This window comes from Phocoena phocoena, chromosome 11 (assembly GCF_963924675.1).
Source record: "Phocoena phocoena chromosome 11, mPhoPho1.1, whole genome shotgun sequence".
Classification (NCBI taxonomy): Eukaryota; Metazoa; Chordata; class Mammalia; order Artiodactyla; family Phocoenidae; genus Phocoena; species Phocoena phocoena.
Genome location: NC_089229.1, coordinates 72897396 through 72906460, shown reverse-complemented (window position 1 = coordinate 72906460; position 9065 = coordinate 72897396). Strand labels below are relative to the sequence as shown.

Here is a 9065-nt window from a genome sequence, read left to right as displayed (position 1 = left end):
GTGCTATGCAGATTATGCTAAGATAGCTCTGCGGCCATCTCCCATTTCCAGCCTATATATGAGAAGGCTAGAGAAACTGGAAAGTGAGACTTTCTTTTAAGATCATTATTATTGTGCATACTTCTCCCTCATAACAACCCAAATAAGAATAGCATCAAGAAATGTATTTATTCAGAATAAGAATGTCTGCTAGGAGGAGGACCTACATGTTATATAGTCTTTTTCCCCTTTCCTTCCCACTCTGCCTGTCTAGATGCTTACTGAGCTGCAGAAACTTGCCGAACAAGTGTTGCAAGGCAGGAGTGGAACTTAGTGACAGAATATAGGAGAAGTCGACTGATGTCCACTGGAATTAATGTAGACAGAGGCAAGTGCTTAGCTCTTACCTAGAACAATCCAATGAAGAGGATTTCTGCTTCTAGCTGTGCAGTATACTAGAGGTTCAGTGAACCCCTTGTGAAGCAATACATCAAACATTCTGGATAAAAACATATAGATAAAATACCAAAGACATGATGCACGAAAGAAATTATTGAGAAGCTGGAATTCATTAAAATTAAAAACTTCTGCTCTGCAAAAGACAGTGTAAAGAGAATGATCAGACAAGCCACAGACTAGGAGAAAATATTTGCAAAAGACACATCTGATAAAATACTGTTATCCAAAATATACAAAGGACCCTTAAAACTCAATGATAAGAAAACAAACAGGGGCTTCCCTGGTGGCGCAGTGGTTGAGAGTCCGCCTGCCGATGCAGGGGACACGGGTTCGTGCCCTGGTCCGGGAAGATCCCACATGCCCCAGAGGGGCTGGGCCCGTGAGCCATGGCCGCTGAGCCTGCGCGTCCGGAGCCTGTGCTCCCCAGCGGGAGAGGCCACAACAGTGAGAGGCCCGCGTACCGCAAAAAAAATAAACAAACAAAAAAAAAGAAAACAAACAACCCAATTAAATATGGGCCAAAGATCTTTAACAGGCACATCACCAAAGAAGATATACAGGTAACAAATAAACATGTGAAAAAATGCTTCACATCAATGTTATCAGGGTAATGCAAATTAAAACGAGATACGACTACATAATTCTTAGAATGCCAAAATCCAGAACACTGACAACACCAAATGCTAATGAGGATGTGGAGCAGCAGGAACTCTTGTACATTGCTCATGGGAATGCAAAGTGGTACAGACACTTCAGAAGACAGCTTGATGTTTTTTTACAAAACAATACTCTTACCATGCAATTCAGCAGTTATGCTCCTGGGTATTTAACTAAAGGAACTGAAAACTTATGTGCACACAAATATCTGCATGCAGATGTTTATAGCAGCTTTGTTCATAATTGCCAAAACTTGGAAACAACTAAGATGTCTTTCAGTAGGTGTATGCATAAATAACTGTGGTATATTCAGATGACAGAATATTATTCAGTGCTAAAATGAGGTGAGCTATCAAGCCATGAAAAGAGATGGAGGAAACTTAAGTTCATATCACTAAATACAAGAAGTCAATTTGAAAAGGCTGCATACTCTATGATTCCAACTATGTGACATTCTGGAAAAGGCAACAGTATGGAGATGGTGAAAAGATCAGTGGTATGCGTGTGTGTGGTGAGGGGGTGGAGGATGGAGAGGGAGGATGAACAGGAGAAACACAGAGAATTTTAGGGCAGTGAATTTGTTCTGTATGATACTATAATGATGGATATACGTCATTGCACTTTTTATATGTTAGACATTATATATTTTACATTATATGTTTGTTCAAAGCCATAGAATGTACAATACCAAGAGTGAACCCTAATGTAAATCATGGACCTTAGGAGATTATGATGTGTAGGTTCATCAACTGTAACAAATGTACCACTCTGGTGGAGACTATGCACGTATGGAGGCAGGGAGTATATGGGAAATCTCTGTACCTTCCTCTTAATTTACTTGTGAATCTAAAAGTGCTCTAAAAAATAGTATTTTTTAAATAAAACATATATAAAATAAAATATTTAAATGCATGACTGAGTTGAGGCCAGAAACAACAAAGAGGTATAAATCTATGGCAATAAAAGAGAACTGGAGATGGCATTTGACCTGGCACTATCTACCTATCAATGTGGACAGAATCTGGGTTTTAATAAATCACCTGGATCATGAACAAGAGACAAAGTCTGGGGTTTGAGTATGTATAGTGAGATATCAGAGAGAAGAAAACTCGCATGAGACCAAGATCTGCAAAGAGTGATACCCTCACTGAGTAAACTGGGGAAAACCCCACCACACAACATAAGATTGTGACCATATGACCATGTTTTGTTTTTGGATCTAGATAGAAGAGAAAAAAATATACCTACCCTGAAATTTCCTAATCATAAGCCTGAGATCTACCTGTATGGCCCATAAAACTCCAAGTCAAAAATTTAGAGTCAGATATGCAAGGATTGCAGTTACAGAAATTATGAGAAACAGAATACAAAATAACTATGTTTATACTTCAATAACTATGATATACTTCAAGAAATAGTAAATGGAAATGAAAATAAGAGGACATAAAAGAAGATTATTGAAACTGGCTAATCAGATTTGAAAATGAACCAAATAGAGGCTCTAGAAATCTGAATATTAATAATTAAAATTAAAACCTCAATAGATCAGTAAATTATACCTAGCTGAAGAAAGGATGGACCTTGAAAATAAATCTAAAAAAAGAATACAACTATAGCACAGACAGACAAAGAATGAAATAAAGTTAAAGAGATCTTAAAAGCTATGAAGGGGCTTCCCTGGTGGCGCAGTGGTTGAGAGTCCGCCTGCCGATGCAGGGGACACGGGTTCGTGCCCTGGTCTGGGAAGATTCCACATGCCGCGGAGCGACTGGGCCCGTGAGCCATGGCTGCTGAGCCTGCGCGTCTGGAGCCTGTGCTCCGCAACGGGAGAAGCCACAACAGTGAGAGGCCCGCGTGCCACAAAAAAAAAAAAAAAAAAAAAAAAAGGCTATGAAGGATAAAGTGAAAAGACCTTTTATATGCTTCATTCTAGGGCCCAGAATGATTAAAGAGAATGAGAAAGTTATGGATTGACTTTTATTTATCTTGCTTATGATCTTTTGCCTCCCTGAATCTGTATGTCTTTCAATAATTCATGAAAATGATCAGTTTTTCATCTTTTTAAATATTGCCTATGTTGGTAGTAAATTTTTTCAGGTTTTATTTGCTTAAAATATTTTTATTTTCCTTCCTTTTAAAAGAGAGTTTCGCTGAGATACAGAATTTTAAATTTGCTAGTTATTTCTTCTCAACATTTTGAAAATATCATTTCAATATTTTTTGGTACCTAGTATTGTTCTTGGAGCAGCTGTCAACCTAATGGTTATTCCATTGTAGGTTTGATGGATTTTCTTTCCTCTACTTTTTTTTTTTTTAAAGATAGTTGAAATACAACTTTATTCTGATTCTAAACAAAAAGGAATGGGAACGACAGTAACAAGATTCCACCACTGAATATTGTGATGTGACTGTAGCAGTCTTATACTTGAAATTCAAGGAGGAAACCACTGTGTTCCAAAACAGCTAAATATGCAGGTCCAAAAAATGAAGGTATTTTTAAACTGCCACGTTCACTCTGAAGCCCATTCATCTCCTTCAGCATCCCAAAGATTAAACACATGTTCTGCTTAACTATGTAACAAAGTGGCAAACACGCTGCACTACTGACATCACAGGACAGTTGCCTATAAAACTAGACTTCTGACGCTGGGATCCAGCTTCACTTTCTCACAAGTCATCATCTTCATCCGGGAAAGCAGTTGTCTGAGCAACCTCTAGATTATGCTCGTACTGCGCTGCCGTGGCTGGGTCCATGACTGCCTCTGGCGGGGTGAGAGCAGACATGGTGACGAACTCCAAGTTAGGGTCTCCGATCAGATTTCTAGCAAGCCAGAGGAAGGGCTTTTCAAAGTTGTAGTTACTTTTGGCAGAAATGTCATAGTACTGAAGATTATTCTTTCAGTGGAAGACAATTGACTTTACCTTAACTTTTCTGTCCTTAATATCCATTTGATTTCTACACAACACAATGGGGATGTTCTCACATAGTAGTACCAGATCTCTGTGCCAGTTAGGCATGTTCTTGTAAGTAACTCTTGATGTTACATCAAACATTCATAAGCGGCACACTGAGCTTGGATATAATAGCCATCTCCCAGTCCAACAAATTTCTTCTGACCAGCTGTATCCCAAACATTGAACTTAATAAGTCCTCTGTTGTTATGGAACACAAAGGGGTGGACCTCAACACCCAAGGTAGCTACATACTTCTTCTCAAATTCACCAGTCAGATGACGTTTCAGGACTGTAGTTTTTCCAGTACCACCATCATCAACCAATACAAACTTAAACTGAACTTGGGGTTCTCCTTGGGCTGCTATCGTGATGTTACTTCCAGAAGCGTCTCCAGCCCCGTCTATCTTTCCTCTACTTTTAATATCATCTGTTTGGGGTGCTACAGAAACTCAGTAAAGAAACTTGAGGGAGGGAAATAATCCCAGAAATGTATGAGATGCAAGAGGAATGATGAGCAAAGAAAAAAAGTAAACATAAAGCTAAAGAAATAATAAAATGTGTAATTGGCATTTCAAAAAACCAAGATAGAGAAATTCTTATGCCACATTCTCTAATTACAATGCAATTAAGTTGAAAATAATAACATAAATATAATTAAAATAATTCCAAACTTTTAGAAATTAAAAAACACAGTTCTAATGGAAATTTAGAAATATTATAATTAAAGCAAAAAATATATAAATATTACTTGTCAGAACTTGTGAAGGTAAACTTATAGCCTTAAAGTCTTATTAAAATAAAGTTGAAAATTGATGAAATAAGCATTTCTAATTTCAATAAGCATTTCAACAAATTTCTAATTTGTTAAGCATTTCTTAACAAATTAGAAAAAGAACAACATAATGAACTCAAAGTGAAAGAAAGGATATAATAAAGGAAAGAGCAGGCACAAATGAAAATAGAAAACAAGATAGAGTATAAACAAAAAAATTGGAATGGTTAATGCAATTGACAGACTCTAATCAAAAACATTAAACGTCACAACAAAAAGATTAGGAATGAATAAATGAACAAAATAAAAACACAGGAGGTATTTTAAGTACTCTAAAAACCTTATGGCAAAAATCTTGAAAAATATTTAAAATAGACAATGCTCTAGAAAAATAGAAATTACCAATCCAAAATAGAAATCTGTACTGTTATAAAGCAAGAAATACATTTATATGCTCATGTAGCAATAAAAGAAATTGAATCACTAGATCAAAAGAGTATCATAAAGAAAACCCTAGGTCCAGATAATTTTATGAATCCCACCAATAATTTAAGAAACATATAATTTTGACCTTAATGTATTTTCAGAAAATATAAAAAGGGGAACATTCCCCAACTTTTTTAATAAAAATGGTATGTGCTTGATACCAAATTCAGACAAGAATACAAAACAAGGTAATTGTAGCCTGAATCTCCCTCCTGACTAAAGAATCAATTCTAAATGCACTTGAATTAAGCTCTCAAACATACTGTTAAGGTGATATATGAAATTAAAGTTGGTTTAATTAGAGGAATAGAAAGTTTGTTCAGTAGTAGAATATCTAAGTGTCTGTATTAAAATTTTAATGTAGAAAAACTTACTATTATTGCAATAGATGCAGAAAAAAACATTGTATAACATTTAACAATTATTGATAAAAGCTCTTAGTAAAATAGAAATAGAAACTTTCTTAATTTTACAAAAGATATATCCACACATACACACAAACACACAAAACATAGCAAGTATTCTACTTAACATCAGAAGCAAGAAAATGTGTCCATTAATGGTTCTTTTTTTTCTTCCAGTTTTATTGAGGTATAATTGATATACAGTACTGTATAAGTTTAAAATATAATGATTTGACTTACACCATAAAATGATTATCACATTCAATAAGTTTAGTGAACATCTCATATAGATACAAAATTAAAGAAAAAGAAAAAAAGTTTTCTTTTGATTAGAACTCTTAGGATTTACTCTCTTAAAAACTTTCAAAAAAAAAACTTTCATATCTAACATACATCAGTGTTAATTATATTTATCATTTTGTAAATTACATCCCTAATACTTATTTATCTCATGACTGGAAGTCTGTACCTTTTGACTGATTTCATTCAATCAGTTCACCCTCCTCTCACCTCTCATGACTGGTAACCACAAATATGATTTCTTATCCCATCAGTTTGTTTATTTTTGAAGTAGAATTGACCTACAACACTGTGTTAGTTCCTGGTACACAGCATAGTGATTTGGTACTTCCATACATTTCAAAATAATCACCATGATAAGTCTAGTTAGGATGTGTCAGCATACAAACACATTACATAGTTATTGACTATATTCCTCACACTGTACATTTCATACCTGTGACTCATTTATTTTGCAACTAGAAGTTTGTACCTCTTAATCTCCCTCACCTATTTCTTTCCTCCCCCTATCCCTCTCTCCTCAGGCAACCACCTGTTTTTTCTCTGTGTCTATAATTCTGTTTCTGCTTTGTTATGTTTGTTCATTTGTTTTATTTTTTAGATTCCACATAAAAGTGAAATCATACAGAATTTGTCTTTCTGTCTGATTTATTTCATTTAGTGTAATGCCCTCTATGTTCATTCATGTTACCACAAATGGCAAAAATTCATTCTTTGTATGGCTCAGTAATATTCCATTGTATATATGTATATCACCTCTTCTATGTCCATTCATCTATCAATAAACACATAGGTTGATTTCATATTGGCTATTCTAAATGGTGCTGCAATGAACACAATGGTGCGTATATCTTTTGGAACTAGTGTTTTTGTTTTCTTTGGACAAATACCCAGGAATGGAATTGCTGGATCATGTGATAGTTCTATTCTTAATTTTTTGAGGAATATCCACTATGTTTTCCATAGTGGCTGCACCAATTTACATTACAACCAACAGTGCAGAAGTGTTCCCTTTTATCTACATCTTCATCAACAGTTGTTACTTAGTGTCTTTTTTTTTTTTTTTTTTTTTTTTTTTTTTTGTGGTACGCGGGCCTCTCACTGTTGTGGCCTCTCCCATTGCGGAGCACAGGCTCTGGACGCACAGGCTCAGCTGCCATGGCTCACGGGCCCAGCTGCTCTGCGGCATGTGGGATCTTCCCGGACCGGGGCACGAACCCGTGTCCCCTGCATCACAGGCGGACTCTCAACCACTGCGCCACCAGGGAAGCCCTACTTAGTGTCTTTTTGATTATAGCTATTCTGACAGGTGTGAGGTAGTATCTCATTATCGCTTTGACTTGCATTTCCCTGATAATTAGTGATGTTGAGCATCTTTCTTTGTGCCTGTTGGCCATCTGTATGTCTTTTTAAAAAATTTATTTATTTGGCTGTGCTGGTCTTAGTTGCAACACTTGGGGTCTTCATTGTGGCATGTGGGATCTTCGTTGCAGCATGCAGGATATAGTTCCCAGACCAGGGATCGAACCCAGGTCCCCTGAATTGGGAGCAAGGAATCTTAACCGCTGGACCACCAGGGAAGTCCCCATCTGTATGTCTTCTTTAGAAAAATTTCTGCTCAGATCCTCTGTCCGTTTTCTAATGAGTTTTTTTTTTTTTTTTTTAATGTTTAGTTGTATGAGTTCTTTTTATATTTAGGGTATTAACCCCTTATCAGATATGTCATTTGCAAATATCTCCTCCCATTCTGTAGGCAACATTTTCATTTTGTTGTTGATTTCCTTTTCTGTGCAAAAGCTTTTTAGTTTGTTGTAGCTCCATTTGGATTTTTTTTTTTTTTTTGCTTTTGATTTCCTTGCCTGAAGAGACATATCCAAAAATATATTACTAAGACTGATGTCAAAGAGAATACTGCCTATGTTTTCTTCTAGGAGTTTTACAGTTTCAGACCTTCCATTTAAGTCTTTAATCCATTTTGAATTTGTTTTTGTGTATGGTGTGAGAGAGTAGTCCCATTTGATTATTTTGGATGTAGCTCTCCAATTGTCCCAACACTGTTTATTGAAGAGGCTGTCTTTATCCCATTGTATATTCTTGCCTCCTTTGTATATAAATGTGGGTTCATTTCTGGGCTCTCTATTCTGTTCCATTGATCTATGTGTCTTGTGTTTGTGCAAGTAATATACTGTTTTGATTACTGTAGCTGTGTAGTATAGTTTGAAATCAGTGAGCATGGCACCTCCACCTTTGTTCTGCTTTCTCAAGATTGTTTTGGCTATTTGGGGTTTTTTCTGTTTCCATACAAATTTTAGAATTATTTGTTCTAGTTCTGTGAAAAATACCGTTGGTATTTTGATGGGGATTGCACTGACTGAAGATTGCCTTGAGTAGTGTGGTCATTTTAACAATATTAATTCTTCCAACCCATGAACAAAGTATATCTTTCCATCTGTTTGTGTCCTCTTCAATTTCTTTCAACAGCATCTCATAGTTTTCTGAGTACAGGTATTTTACTTTCTTAGTTAGAGTTATTCTGAGGTATTTTATTATTTTTTAAAAATTGTAAATGGCCTTGTTTTCTTAATTTACCATTCTGATAGTTCATTCTTAGTGTATCAAAATGCAACAGATTTCTGTATATTAATTTTAGATCCTGCCAGTTTACTGAATTCATTGATCAGCTCTAGTTTTTTTTTTTTTTTTTTGGTGGCATCTTGAGAATTTTCTATGTATAATATCATGTCATCTGCAAACAGTGACAGTATTACTTCTTCCTTTCCAGTTGGATTCTTTTTATTTCTTTTTCTTGTCTGATTGCTGTGGCTAGGACTTCCAATACTATGCTGAGTAAAAGTGGCAAGGGTGGGCATCCTTTCCTTTTTCCTGATCTGAGGGGAAATTCATTCATTTAACATAATGTCAGTTGTGGACTTATCATGTATGGCCTTTATAATGTTAAGTTGTGTTCCATCTATACCCAATTTGTTGAGTATTTTTAACAAATAGATGTTGAATTTTGTTAAAGGCTTTTCCACATCTATTGAGATGATCAT

The 9065-nt window shown here is 35.6% G+C and overlaps 1 pseudogene; it reads right to left on the bottom strand.

Moving 5' to 3' along the window:
* Positions 1-3762: 3762 nt before the first annotated feature.
* Positions 3763-4149, bottom strand: LOC136131037 (GTP-binding nuclear protein Ran-like; annotated as a pseudogene).
* Positions 4150-9065: the final 4916 nt, after the last annotated feature.